Source organism: Choloepus didactylus, chromosome 3 (genome assembly GCF_015220235.1).
Source record: "Choloepus didactylus isolate mChoDid1 chromosome 3, mChoDid1.pri, whole genome shotgun sequence".
Lineage (NCBI taxonomy): Eukaryota > Metazoa > Chordata > Mammalia > Pilosa > Megalonychidae > Choloepus > Choloepus didactylus.
Window position 1 is genome coordinate 140,603,017 of NC_051309.1, and position 15,309 is coordinate 140,618,325.

The window sequence follows — 15,309 nt, forward strand, 5'->3', positions numbered from 1 at the left end:
GTCTGTCCCTCCCCTTCCCTTCTTTCGCTGGCCGCGCTCGCGTGCGACGCCCCGCCCACCTCGCCCCACACTTCCCTGCTCTCGCTCCTCGCCTCGGCTTGGTGAAGTAGAGAAGTGGGGCGGGACAGAAGAAAAGAAGCCGCGCGGGCAGAGCGTGACTACAGCGCGTGCGCGGGTTCTTGATAGCCACGCGCTCTCCTTTCCTCAGTAATCCCTCCGGCAGGCACGCACTGCCCAATCTCCTCGCTGTGCGCGTGCGCCCCGGAATCGTTTTCCTTCCCCGGCCTGGGTTCATGTATGCGAGCTCTTACCTCTTTGCCCTCGCTCCTCCCTGGAGCTTCACCACCTAGGCGGCCGTTGGGGTGGAGTCGGGCTGGGGCGACTTTCCAAAGCCGCGGACGTCTGTGGCCGGGGGCTTGTAGGGGGACTAGACGTAGTTTTGTTTTAGCTGCAAGCACACTCAGTTGAGGGGCGTTTGTTTCTCCTCGGGGCGCCGTCGTCCTTGTCAGGAAGCGGGAGCGTGAGCGCGCAGACCCAAGGCTGCCGTCCAGAAGTTTTAACATGCGCGGAGAAAATGCATTGGGCCCGCCCTGGGATTCTTTGGCTTCAGGAATCTACGTGATGTCCACTGCCACGGAGCAGCCACCCTCCGTGACTTTGAGCAAGTCTGCTTTTGTAGAATTTTCTTTCACGTTTTAGACCAAAGGTTCACAATGATTTTTGCAGCAGTAGAGAAGTGTTCAGGATGATGATGTGCTTCTATTCGCCCATTCTGCCTTATTTGCAATTTCCGTTTCATCTACCTGGGGTGTCGTTTAACCTCTCGAATCCTTCCCTGTCCTCCTTGTGCTCTTAGCCTCCCATTCTCCAGGAATTACCTGGTTTGATAGAAGGAAGTGACCAGTTTCGTTTCATCTTGAAAAACAGGCAGGGGTGGAGTAGAAGAATGGAGAAGCGTGGTGGTGGTGGTGGGGCTTAAAGTATGAGCTAAAGAGTGCTTGTTAGGGTAATAGCAAGTGGTCCATTTTGACTTTAAGTAGTGGGGAGAAACAAAGTCTGAAAAACTAGTTTGTAGTCTTCAGTATCAAGGATCTTGGACCTTTACGGTGTTAGCTTTGAAGGAGCCACTTGCAGATTTTGAAGAGGCAAGTGACAGAAGCAAAACTCCTCCCTAGAGGAGCATTAGGGGTGGGGGAAAGAATCCAAAACCAATTAGACTGCTGTATTTGTGCAGGAAATGAGGGGGCTCAGAACTAGTGGTAGCATTAGAGTAGGAATGGGCAAACTTTTTCTGTAAAAGACCAGATAATGTTTTAAGCGTGGTGGGCCATGAGGTCTCTGCCATTAAAGTGAGAAAGCAGCCATAGACAATACTTTGAAAAATGAGTGTGGGTTTGTTCTAACAAAACTTCATTAATGGACACCGAAAGTTGAATTTAATAAATTTCAGGTGTCACGAAATGTTATTTTGATTTTTCTCAATCATTTAAAAATGTGAAAGCCATTCTTAGCTCCAGGGAGGTACAAAGACAGGCTGTCCTCTTAGTTTGCTGACTCTGCATTAGAAGTACTTTCTTGAAGCAGCATGAACAGGACTTGATAGGGATTAAATGTGGTGACAATATAATCTGTTCTCTAATCTGGAACAATTTGAGGGGTACTATTAATAATTACAAAGTAAACCTAGATTGTCCCATGTAAACCTGGATGAATAGTGACCACAAAGTTAAGGGTTGAGAGAAGTAAAAATGCTTTAGGACTTGATGACAAAACAGAGGTGCCAGCAATTTATTTTGGGGGAAAAGATGGCTGTAGCAGTTCCAGCTATCATATATGGCCAGGACATCACCAGACAGGAAAAAATCCATCCCAAAAGCTGAGAGCAGGGCCCTCCTGGTATCTTACTAACCAGAACTGAGTCTTTAGCTATCTGTAAAGCAGTAGGAGCAAGGGGCATGGGACTCCATGGTTGCTTAGTGTTTATCTTGCTCTTGGCAGTTATACGCAGCACTGTGCCATGCATTGCTGAGTATTTAGTATCTCTGTCCCTATCCACTAAATGCTGGTGGCACACCCCAGGGCATTTTGACATCAAAAAACAACCCTCTTCTCACACCCCCACATCTCATGAACTCCCTAGAGGAGTGGTACTGGTTGAGAACCACTGACTTAGCCAATCAGCATATCTTGGAGCTGAAGTGTATATGTAGGTGTCTTTTCCCTTAGTGGGTTGAAGGGAAGAGAGGAATAACATTAAAGATTTGTAGTCAGAGAAGAGGGGTGGGGAATGTTGGGTAGGTAACCAACATTGTCACAAGAAATAAAAGATTAAAACATTTTCTTTGATAAAATAAATGTCTCAACTCCAAACTTGAACTTTTATTTATTTGTTTTGTTTGTTTTTGAGCTTTCTGAGCAGCTTATTCTGATTCTAACCCCTCCAGACTGGTTTAGGAGAGGAGTTCTTCCTTCCTTTTTTATTCCCCTTAGGTCATAAATGTATCTCAATAGAATACTTTTCATTGGTCATGCATCACCTCCTGCTTTAAATTCTGTGATAACTTTCTGACTGGTGACTTGCTCTCAGTCTCTCCCTACTTAATTCCTAAATGAAGGGGCTAATCCTGACCACAGATTTCCTTTGCTCAGCCACTTATCACCAAGTGTACTGAGCTATTTAAAGGAGAAAGCTCAGAAATTTCAAATTGGTACTCAAGTCCCTCAATAAATCCATAAATGGCTTCCCTGCCTCTCCATTCTGCAGGAAACCTAGTTCACTTTATCTGTTATTCCTGTCCAACATGTACCCTCTATAACAGACATACATTTCCCCTTATGATACCTAGTCCCATTCTCCCTACTTGCTATGTTCAGTCCTCATTCCAAGACTTAACTCATGTATTTCCTAAGAATGCCTTGCACTCTCTTTTCCAACCATCCAAATTCTGTTACCTTCCAATTCCTTCTCTAATTTTACCTCTTCCCTGAGGCCTGTGACTCCATCAGCCCATACTGATCTTTCTTTGAATTTCTATGGATTCCATGTCAATGGTACCATTTTGGCCTTTTATTTTATGCTCTTCTTAATTATTCTGTTCTTTAAACTCTTGAATCTCAAGATTTTTCCTTTCCCCTCTCTGGATGTTCCTTTTCTGACTCCTTCTGCCCTTTTTCCCTCCTTGTGTCGCCATCTTGCCAGTGGTCAGCTACAAGCATCTGTCATCTACATTACTTTCTCTTCGTTAGCCTTTCTTCCTTGATGTTGCATCAATTTCCTGATTTACCTGTTATCTCTATGAAGATAGCCTTTGATAAAGGCTATCCACCAAATATTTCCTCTTCTCCGAGGCACATAGTAGAATTGCATTTCTCTATTCCCCTTAACTCAGGCATGGCCAATGAAATGTGATTGGAAGTGACCCATGTCACTTAACGCAAAAGCTTTAAGAACTTGTGTACAAATTTTTGTGCTGCCTTTTACCACGGTGATGGAATGTTTTAGATATCTATTGCTGTATAATTAACCATGCTAAATCTCAGTGGTATAAAACGATAACGGGTTGATTGGGCTCAGTGGGCAGTTGTCTAAGTGTCCTGGGGTCTCGTGTATTTCCAGTAGGTATTGTCTGAGTAATTTGGGGCTGGAGTAATTTGGGGACTCTAGTGGGATGCTAGAATGGCCGAAACTTTGTCTTTCTCTATGTTGTCCCAGGGTCTGTCCTGTTCACATGGCTTATTCAGCAGAGTAGCCTCACTTATTACATGTGGCTCAGGACTCTCAAAAGTGTGAAAGCACTGGAACTGACACATTCTGTCAGTTAAAGCAGTCCCAGGGGTATCCCAGTTTCAAGGGGAGGGGAAATAAAGTCCACCTCCTGAAGTAGAGAAGGGAATGTATGATAAAGAATGTGTGGCCGTCTTTAATCCATCATCCTCACAATGTTTCAAATGATGGCTGCTTCCATCAACCAGGGTCCCAGAGTCAGGACAAGGTGGAAAAGAGCCCCCAGCTAACTCACATAGTATGAGTGAGAGATACAGCTCTGCTTTTCTAAGTCACTGAGTTATTTGGACTTGTTTGGTATCAAACAAAACCTAATCTATACTGACTAATACAAAAATTGGCACTGGAAGAAGGGCAACACTGTTACAAAATCCTAAAGTATGTGCCATTGACATATATGAATATGTTACAAATGTTAGTGGTTGGTTGTTAGGCAGCATCCAGCTCTAATGTACTTATGACTCTTCCAGTGAACCTAGCTCATAAATTTGCACCATGATACTCAATAAATATTTCTTAAATAAGAAAGATTTTTTCTTGTAATTCTTTTCTATTTCTCTATTTTAGGGGAAAACACTTCTTTCACACATCAGATGTTTCATAAAAAGTGGAGGGACTGTTAACAACATAACACTTCATACTCCAGTGCTGCCAGTGAATTTCTTGACTTGTGGCCTGTTCAGCTCACTTTCTCCCCTTTCTTTGGGAGCCAGGCTGCCCACAGAAAGTGTGCTCTTTCTCTGTTACTCCATACCACAAGTATTACAGGGACCTGCTCTGCCAAGAGAGGCCTGGAATAAGTTTAACAGAACAGGAAGCCCCCCCCCCCCCCCCCCACACACACACACTGAGGGAAAGGAAGCTTCTGTTTAGGGACCTAATTCACTTCCAGGGTGCAGAAAACCTGTTTTTTAAGCCCCCTTGAGGGACTGGGGAAAAACGTGGAAATGTTAAACGTCCCCACCTGGGGAACTTCTGATATTCTCACAAGCATTGGGGACTACCAATTTCGGAGACTGAGCCCTTGATCTTGGGGCTTGACCTTATGAAGCTTGTTACCACAAAGGAGAGGCTAAGCCTACTTCCAATTGTGCCTAAGAGTCATCCCCAGAGACTTTTTTTTGTTGCTCAGATGTGACCTCTCTCTGTTAGCCAGTTTGGCAGGTAAACTCACTGCCCTCTTCCCTACTCAGGACATGATTCCCAGGGGTGTAAGTCTCCCTGGCAACATGGAACATGACTCCTGGGGATGAGCCTGGACCCGGCATAGTGGGATTGAGAAAGCCTTCTTGACCAAAAGGGGAAAGAGAAATGAAACAAAACAAAGTTTCAGTGGCTGAGAGATTTCAAATGGAGTGAGAGTTCATTCTGGAGGTTATTCTTATGTATTGTATAGATATCCCTTTTTAGTTTTTAGTGTATTGGAATAGCTAGGAGATACCTGAAATTGTTGAACTGCAACCCAGTAACCTTGATTCTTGAAGATGATTGTTTAACTATATAGCTTACATGGTATGACCGTGTGATTGTGAAAACCTTGTGACTCACACTCCCTTTATCTGGTGTATGGACAGGTAAGTAGAAAAATGGGGACAAAAATTAAATGAATAATGGGCAGGGATAGGATGTTTTGGGTGTTCTTTTTTACTTGTATTTTTATTTTTATTTTTATTTTTTTGGAGTAATGAAAATGTTCAAAAATTGGAAAAACCAAACCAAACCAAACCAAACCAAAACAAAACAAAAACCCTGTTGTTTGAACTGTAATTCACAAGGGCCAGAGAATTCAATGTTGAACATTAATAATTTTGGACTTTAACAAGAAATTGGTACTGATTACTTTGGGCTACAATTAGAAAGAACAAGAGAACTTACTCTCTGAATCTTTCATTTCTCCCCGAGAAATTCGTATTGGGAGGAGATCATATTCAAATTGGGACTATATTCTTTTTGGCTATCAGTAAAGTATTTTTATGATAGCAGTTGATTTCTCCTGACAAAGTGGCTGACATAATTTGAGATTGCAATAGAATGGGTCATGAATTACAGCCTTGGGTACAGAATAGCATTGGAGCTCCTTTTATTTATGTATTATTCTGACCCATTCAGGGAATTCTGAGGGCAAAATCTACACTTCACCAGTGGATCCAGGAGGTCCCACAAGAGTCTTGTAATCAGTATTGGAGAAGTGGCTTCATGAAGCTAGGAGCAGGACAGCCTTGAAGATTGCTGGCTTCTCACCAAAGGGGGATAGCCATGTCCCAAGGTAATCCTGTGAGTCTGATAATTGTTCAAGAAAATCAAAACATTAACTTACTTCTGAGATACGTTCCTTTTACATGTAACATTGAACTATTTGAAGGGAAATTGTACCTTTTTACATCCTTTTTCTTGAAATCATGTAAAATGTGCTACTGCAACACAGAAGAATGAGATGTTGCACCAAGTTCTTTCTTATTATTAAGCAGATATGTCTCATAACTGACTGGTATTTTCCAGTATGTTTTCCACAAATCTTGCATATTTGAATTCTGAGATAGATATGTGAAACATGAAACCTTGCTTCAAATTTGTTACCTGGATGAAATATGGCTGTTTTGTGTTTCAGGCGCATTCTATGACATAAATGGGAGGTGGAAGAGGAAAGGCATCAGACAAAAATTATAACTCCTGCCACCCCACTCTACAATATATCTGAACTCAGAATACCCCAAACAGACCAAAATATGCCATTTCTAGCATCATACTTTCCTCTTTACAGAAATACACACAAGATAAGGAAAGCCAGGAAGTCCTCCTATAGGTTTATCAGGCCTTGATTCAATTAAATATGGGCATCAATATTTAGAATTGCTCCTTTGAATGGTGCCTTGAAGGCTTTTTTGTACACTGGAACAAATTGCCATAGTAACATCTGGGATGGGTGAGAGGGTGGCTATCTTTTATAAATGGGGAGGGAATGATTTTCTAAAAGGAGTTGGAAAAATAGGATTGTTGTGACATCTCAATCTCAGTCACGTTTCAGACAGCTCAGTTTTAAGAAAGAGTAGCTGAAAAGTTGAGTCAATGGAAACTGATTCCTTAAATTAGCTGTGCCTATGTTCTCTTTGGGAAGTACTTGTAGAATCCCAAGGTTGACATACGCTCAGTTGAAGACCAGTAAATTAAGGGAATAAAATTAGGTAGGGAATATGGTGGAGTTGCTGGGGCTTCTGTTAACACTTCTGGCTTCTCCAGCCACATCTTTCCCTTCCCCATAGAAGAAGATACTTGCTGGCGAGAGACTTGGTGAGGACCTTCTGTACTTTGGCCAGTCTTCCTTCTGGAGCCAGGCTGCCCTCAGGAGTTCTGTCTTCCGGTCTGCGCCTTCATGCTTAAATTATATAGAGATGGGTCCATGGAGAGGGTGGAGGGAGGGTTGTGGTTGTCCTGGGCTGCCAGCCAGTGACTCAGTGGTAAATCTGCCTAATCCTAGGGTTCAGTATTGGGAAGCCCTTTGTTGCTGCACAATGAAGCTGCATTTTCTCCAGCATCAGCTTTATCCATAAGAGTGATATCTAGTTTTCATCTGTCTAGTCTTTTGCCTATTTCTCAACTGGTTCAAAACTTGATATGGAAGAAGGGGGTGTTTTACTGACCTCCTAAACACGAAACACTCTCTGTCCTTAATGGTGCTGCACATATTAATCCAAAAAAATACTGTGAATTCTCCTAAGATCTTTTAGCCATGAAGATATGTTCAATTCTGCCTTTTTCCCCCTAATATTTTATATGTATATTTTACAGGATTTGTGCACAGAGGTGAGTGTGGTTTGTTTTCAAAATGTTGTTTTCTACAGGGCTATTACTGGTCATAATTCAGAAGAATTAAGTCCAGGAGAAAGAGAATTGATCTATCGCTTTAACCAGTTAATTTGTCAAATTACACTGCAGTCCAAGTGTTACAGAAGGTGAGTAAATACATTAAGGACTGACTCTGAGGAAGTCAGACTTTACATCGTGTCTCTTCCTGTGCTCCAAGCCTTGGTGTTAATTCATAAAACAGTGATGTAAACAAAACAAAACAAAACATGGCTTTCATATGAGATTAGTTAAGATTATAAACCAAAATAGGGAAAGAATTACCATAATAGAAGCTCTGGGCCCATAGATCTGTAATATTTTAAGGAAATGGCACTTTTTTTTTAAGGAACACAAATCAAAGTTTTGGAAGCACCTGAGTCTTTAGAAAATGAACAACTTTTTAGGAAAAAAAGCGGAAGTTTAAAGCCTAGTTTAATGTAGAATAAACTGTTCTTGAGTCCTCTGTAATCAACTGGCACATGTAATGCAAGCATTGTTAGCACAAGCAGTAGTTGTGCGGTGTTTTTTTGTTTTTTTTTGTTTTTTTTTTTTTTTTACTTTTTATTTTGAAATACTTTAAAACTTACAGGACAATTACAAAAATAATGCAAACTCCATACAGGTAACTCCAGCATACCCCTGCAACTCAGATACCCAGATCCACCAATTTTAACATTTTGCTGCATTTGCTAGATCATTCCATCTATCATCTATCTATCTATCTATCTGCCTGACTAGTTATCAATCCCTTTCAGTATAGGATGTATACATCATGTTCCTTGAACACTTAATACTGCTATGTGCATTTCCTAAGAACAAGGATATTCACTTATGTAAATATGTAAAACTTTTAGTAAAATTATCAAATTTAAGAAATTTAACATTGATATAAAGCTTACAGTCCATATTCTGATTTTTTGTATGTCCCAGTAATGTTCTTTTGGGCATTTTTTCCTCCCTTGCTAGATCAATTCCAGGATCATGTGTTGCATTTATTGTCAATGTCTTTTTAGTTGCTCTTTTCTTTTTATAATGGTGGGAACATTTATACAATGTAAATTTTCCCATCTCAACCATTCCCAAGTATACCGTTCAATGAGATTAATCATATTCATAATATTACGGTACACTCACCACCTTCCATTACTAAGACTATCTTATCTCCCCCAAAAGAAACCCTACACTCCTTATGCATTAACTCCCCATTCTCCCTGCCTCCTGCCCTTGGCAACGTGTACTCTAATTTCTGTCCTATGTGCCTGAATGTTCTCCAGTATTTTCTTTGTAGTTATGATGAGTCTTAAAGTTAACATCCTAAATTTATAACAATCTCTTTTGAAGTTTGATAACTTCAACAGTATGCACAAAGTATGTTCCTATACCCCTACGTTCCCCCACCTTTATGTAGCTCTTGTCAAAAACGTAATGTTTATAATTCTGAGTGCAAAATCACTGATTCATCATTACATTTTGTGCATTTGCCTTTTAGATCCTGTAGGAAGTAAAAAGTGGAGTTACAAACCAAAAATATGCTTACTGGCATTTATATTTATCCCTGTCATTTCCTTCACCAGAGATCTTCATTTCTTCATGTAGCCTCAATCTATTTTCTACTGTCCTTTCCTTTCAACCTGTAGAATTCTCTTTATCATCTCTTATAGAGCTGTCTAGTGGTGAAGAACTCCCTCAGCTTTTGTTTGTCTGGAAATGTCTTAATCTCTCTCTCATTTTTCAAAGACAGTTTTGCAGGATATAGGATTCTTGGTTGGCAATTTGTTGCTCTTAGCACTTTAAATATGCCATTGTATTGTCTTCTTGCCTCCATGGTTTCCAAAGAGAAATCGGTACTTCATCTTCTGAGGTTCCCTTGTAAGTGACACATTGCTTTTCTCTTCATTTACAGAATTCTCTCTTTATCATTGGCATTCAACAGTTTGATTATATCACACTGTGGCTTGGGCATATTTGGGTTTATCCTGTTTGGAGTTTGTTGAGCAACTAAGATGTATATATTTTTGTCTTATGTTAAATTTGGGAAGTTTTCAGCCATTATTTCTTTGATGGTCTCTCTGTCCTCTTCTCTCTTTCTTCTTCTTCTAGGACTTCCACAATGCATACATTGGTATGCTTGATAGTGACCCACAGATTCCTCAGGCTCTGTCACTTTTCTTCATTCTTCCTTCTCATGACTGAATGATTTCAACAGTTTATCTTCAAGTTCTCTGATTGTTTCTTTGGCCATCTGCACTCTGCTGTTGAACTCTTCTAGGGAATTTTGAATTTCTGTTATTATGGTCCTTAGCTCTGTTTGGTTCCTCTTCATAATTTCCATCTCTCTGTTGATAATCTCTTTGTGCTCATCTATTGTTTTCTTGATTTCCTGTAATTATTTGTCCATGTTTTCCATTAACTCTTTGAGCTTATTTAGGACCATTTTTAAAAAGTCTTTGTCTGGTATGCCCCAGGTCTGGTCCTCCTCCTTGATGGTTTTTAATGCTTTACTTTTCTCCTTTGCCTGGGCCATTGCTTCTGAGTTTTTTTGTATGTTTTGTGGAAACCTTGACATTTGTATATTTTAATGTGTTATCTGTGGGATTTTGACTCTGAGGCTTCTGTTCCTTAAGTTTGTATACCAGTAGTTTTATGACACAGCCTTCCTTGATTGCCAGGAGCTAAACAAAAAAAAAAAAAAAAAAAAAAGAGGAAGAAAATACCTAAACACCTTTCACAGACTTTGCAGATTGTTCCGTGGGAGTGCATTCCTTCAGGGGCTTATCCAAACTATCAGTTTAGAGAACAGCCAATGGGAGGGGCCTTCATGATCCTTTCTTGGCTGTGTCTGGTCTTGGGTATGCGCATATGGCCCTGGGAATTCCCCTGTTTGTATGATTCCAAATGTTCCTTCTTTCCTAGGAAACAGTTTCCTCATGGCCCCAGGCACTGCTCTATATATCCTACAGCCAGCGGTTCCTTGCTTAGGCAGCACAACTTGACTTATCTCCCACAGCATTCTGTAGGAAAGCTCTTTGAGATGCTTTCTACATTCAGGGTAATTCTGGGGTGGAATGTCCCTCGGGCCACCAGCAGACAAATTGGGCCAGGCATATATTCTCCCAGTATGTGTGCAAGGGTTACTCTGCTTCCTTGGGAATTGTAACCAGGGATCTGTCTACACTGGGAGCATGGGCTGCTCCAGGCTGACCTGGTGAAGGGTGGGGGAAGGGTCATTCCAGGCACCAGGAGATCCTACTGCTTTTAAGCAGACTTTGTCTTGATTGGGTACTCACCCTATAACTGCAGTCCTTTCTTTAACTGTATTCTGGATTTGAGAGAGATGTTTCTGCCAATTCTTGCTGGTTGTTCAAGGTTTCTGTGGGGCAGACAGAGTCCTGAAATGTCTCACTCCACCATCTTGAACGGGGTGGGGCCCCCAGCAGTAGTTTTGACTGACTTTAACTGTAGTTACTGAAAGTAAGTTCTCCAGCAGAACACTGATTTTTTAGCAACAACCAGGTGCAGGAATTTCTGATGAGAAGAATCTAAAAGATCACAACTTTGTACTTTTTCTCTTATCTGTAACATCCAATGCAACATCAAGTCCTATTGGCCTTACCTCCAAAATATCCCAAACCTGACTGTGCTAGTTTGAAGCTGTTAAGTACCCTAGAAAAGGCCATGTTCTTTTAATCCATATCTGTGTGTGCAGACCTATTGTGAATGGGACCTTTTCATTAGGTTATTTCAATTGAGATGTGACCCAGTCCATTCAAGGTGAGTCTTAATCCTTTTACAGGGGTCTTTTATTGAGAGGATAAGAGAAGCTCACAGAAGGGAAAAGCCCTGGAGAAGCTAAGAGGGGACCCATTGATACTCAGCAAGGAAGCCACTGGAACCAGAAGCTGTAAGAAATGAAACTGGGAGTGATTGACCAGCAGATGCCAACCATGTGCCTTTCTGTTTGGTAGAGGTGTCCTGGATGCCAGTAGCCTGTTTTCAGAGTCCAGGTACCATCCTGCTGATGCCTTAAGTAGGACATTTTCATGACCCAAGAACTGTAAATTGTAAGTTAATAAATCCCCATTGTAAAAGCCAGCCCATTTCTGGTATATTGCATATCAGCATCTTTCGCAAACTGAAACACTGACCAAACACTTCTCACCCTGTCTACTGCTACCATCCTAGTGCAAGACAAAAGCAGTTCTCATTTGGGCCATGACAACAGCCCCTTGACTGGCCTCTCAGTTTCTATCTTGCCTTCCTGCCAACATTCAATATAAAAATCAGGTTCTATCACTTCCCTGTCTACGCTGTGCTAATGTCTTTTCTTTGCAATTAGAATAAAATCCAAACTTCTTATCACAGCCTTTATGCCCTACATGATCTGTTTTACACCTGCCCTCTGACCTATCTCAAATCACCTTACTTGTTCTTCATGCTCTAGCCATATTGATTTTCTGTCTTTTTGAACACGCCAAGCTCGTTCCTACCTGAATGATTTTGCATTTGCTATTCTCTAGGCCTGAAATTCTCTACCCCTAGATTTTCTCATGACTGACTCATTCTCATCATTAGGTCTCAGCTCAAATGTCCACCCATGAGAGAAGACTATTCCTGACCACTTGTCTAAAGAGCTCTCTACTCCTCCCTGGGCCTTCATCATTCTCAATTCTGCTTAATTTTCTTCATAGCATTTAGCACCACCTGCAATTATCTTATATTTTACATGCATATTATCTGCCCCTCTCCTAACTCCCAGTAGAATGTGATTCCATGATGGAAGGGTCTCTGTCTTGTCTCTTGCTATATCCTCAAAGCTTAGAACAAATATTGGCATTTGGTGGGGGTTTATTAAATATTAGCTGAATGAGTGAATGAATCCAAGTCTGGATATATTCAGGAAATGCTTTCCAAGAAGGCTTTACCTTAGAAAGTTGCTGTCGTTCAGAGTTGCACCCCTTTGTTTTGAATGCTCAGAAATCTGCTTTTGTTTTTATCTTACGTTAACCAAGATATATGGTTGTATAAAATCCATGGGCCAGTTTATTATTTTTTCAGTGAGCAATATAACTGTCACATGGACCCAGACTTGCAATGATATGATCTGTCATGAACTTTCTCCCATTCACAGAAGAATGAAATCAAAAGTTTTCTTGGAAAACATGCATCACAAGAAAGGGGGACTAGTTAGGTGATATGTATATTTAAAGGCATCCACTTTCTTAACAGTTATTTATAGATCCCTATGTTTTGTGTTCTGTGCTAGGTACTGAAGAGTCAACAAGGAGTAATACCAAGCACCAGCCTTTAAGAATCTGCAGTCTAGTTGGGGAGACAGACAACAAACTGACAATTACAAATCGATGTCAAAAGTGCTGTGTTTAGGCTAATCCCAGGGTAATATGGGAGGATCTAGAAGGGGAACAGAGCCTTAGGGGATCAAGGAGAGCTTCACAGGAGAGGATGCGTTTTAGCTGTGCTCTGAGAAGGTAGCCAGATAGGACAAGGAGAGATACCGGAGAAAGGGTACTGCTAGCTGAAGCTGCAGCCTGAGCAAAGGTCTGGAAGCCAGAGAGAGCAGAACTTTCTAGGAACTAGTAGTGAAGAGTTTGAAGTTGAGGCAGGGTGGGGTGAGAAGGCTAGAGATAAGGCTTATGGACTTCGGGTTGGACTTTATCCTATAAAGAGTAAAAGAGAGCCACTGAAATATTTTGTTTTGATGGAGGGGTGGAGTCAGTCTTTCATATTGCAAAAGAACAGCCAATATTTTGTATGTCTTTCCTCCAAAGAACTTTCCACGGACTTCTGGATAAAGCCCACTCTCATTTCCCTTGCACACAAGTCCCTCCCTTTACGCATGCCCTCAGCTCGTATCCTCCTTTCCCTCATCATAAATTCTGTGCTCCCGACCACCAAACTTCTCAGTTTCCAGATTTACTCCCTGGTCCTTAATCATGCTTAATCATGCACCCTGACCTTTGCCACTTCCAAAGAAAGTTACTGGATTATTCTTCCAAACTATAAAAGCAATTTATATATATTTTTGCAATAAACCAAAAAAACATAGAGATGTGGAAAGAAAAAATTCAAAACTCTCTTTTCCCCTCACAATCACACATACATACATACCCAATGTTCTTAAAAAATTTTTTTAAGCAAAATTGATTTATGCTATGTAATTTGTGCTTCCCCTCCACTCCTTTAGCAGAATATCTTGGACATTATTCCGGTACCTACTGCATGCCAGGCTGTATGCTTCATCTTGTTTACCCTTCATCTCATTTACCATGTGGGGTAGGTGCTGTTATTCCCAGTGGGTAGACAAGGAACTGAGATGTGATTAATTTGGCCAGGTTCACATAGCTTTTGATTGTGGGAGCAGCAAGTAATTTGTACTCAAGCAATTTGGCTCCTGAGTCCACAGTGATAACGACTGCTTTTTACTGTCTCCCAAATAATGTTATTTTTGTTCTTTTCAACAACTGCACAATATTTGTGTGAGTGTTCATAATTTATTCAATCATTCCACTATTGGTGAATGTCAAGGCTGCTTTTTTGGTCACTACTTAAATTGCCTCGATACACAGTTCTCTAAAGTGGAATTTGAGGTCAAAATCAGTTTTATTGAGATATAGTCACATACCCTATAATCATCCACCTTGTACCATCAGTTAGTTGTTCACAGTGCCATCATATATAGTTGTACATTCATCACCACAATAAATTTTTGAACATTTTCATTACTCAAAAGAAATAAATAAAAAGTAAAAAAAATACAAGTAAAAAAGAACACCCAAAACATCCTATTTCCTCTATCCCCCCTATTATTTATTTAATTTTTGTTCCCATTTTTCTACTCATCTGTCCATACACTGGATAAAGGGAGTGTGAGCCATAAGGTTTTCACAATCACACAGTCACACTGTGTAAGCTACATAACTACACAATCGTCTTCAAGAATCAAGGCTACTGGTTTGCAGTTTAACAGTTTCAGGTATTTCCTTCTAGCTATTCCAATACACTGAAAACTAAAAAGGGATATCTATATAACGCATAAGCATAACCTCCAGAATGACCTTTTGACGCCATTTGAATCTCTCAGTCACTGAAACTTTATTTTGTTTCATTTTTCTTCCCCCTTTTGGTCAAGAAGGCTTTCTCTATCCCATGATGCCGGGTCCAGGCTCATCCCTGGAATCATGTCCCATGTGATGGGGAGGGCAGTGAGTCCACCTGCGAAGTTGGCTTAGAGAGAGGCCACATCTGAGCAACAAAGAGGTTCTCTGGGGCTGAGTCTTAGGCACAGTTGTAAGTAGGCTTAGCCTCTCCTTTGCAGTAACAAGCTTCACAAGGGCAAGCCCCAAGATCAAGGGCTTAGCCTTCTAAATTGGTAGTCCCCAATGCTTGTGAGAATATCAGGAGTTCCCCAGGTGGGGAAGTTGAATACTTCCACATTTTCCCCCAGTCCCTCAGGGGGCTTTGCAAATATGTTTTTATTCTCTGCCCAAATTACTTTCGGATGCATCAGGGTTTCACACTAACCTATACAAACCAACCAGCTCTCACTCCATATTCAAAGTTCTATGTAATTATGGTGTTTGAATAAACTGACTATACAAGTTAAATTAGATGGTGTGCTACAGAAAACAGAAATTTTGCATCAAATAAACATCTCTTCCTTTGGT

At 40.9% G+C, this 15,309-nt stretch overlaps 1 long non-coding RNA gene across 1 annotated transcript in view; it reads left to right on the top strand.

Annotated features, from left to right (window-relative positions):
* Positions 1-239: 239 nt before the first annotated feature.
* Positions 240-15,309, top strand: part of LOC119528819 — a 47,487-nt gene continuing 32,417 nt past the window's right edge. Inside the window, exons 1-3 of the long non-coding RNA XR_005215768.1 lie at positions 240-295; positions 5,894-6,050; positions 7,624-7,734. This is a non-coding gene — a long non-coding RNA (uncharacterized LOC119528819). The remainder of the gene's footprint in view (positions 296-5,893; positions 6,051-7,623; positions 7,735-15,309) is intronic.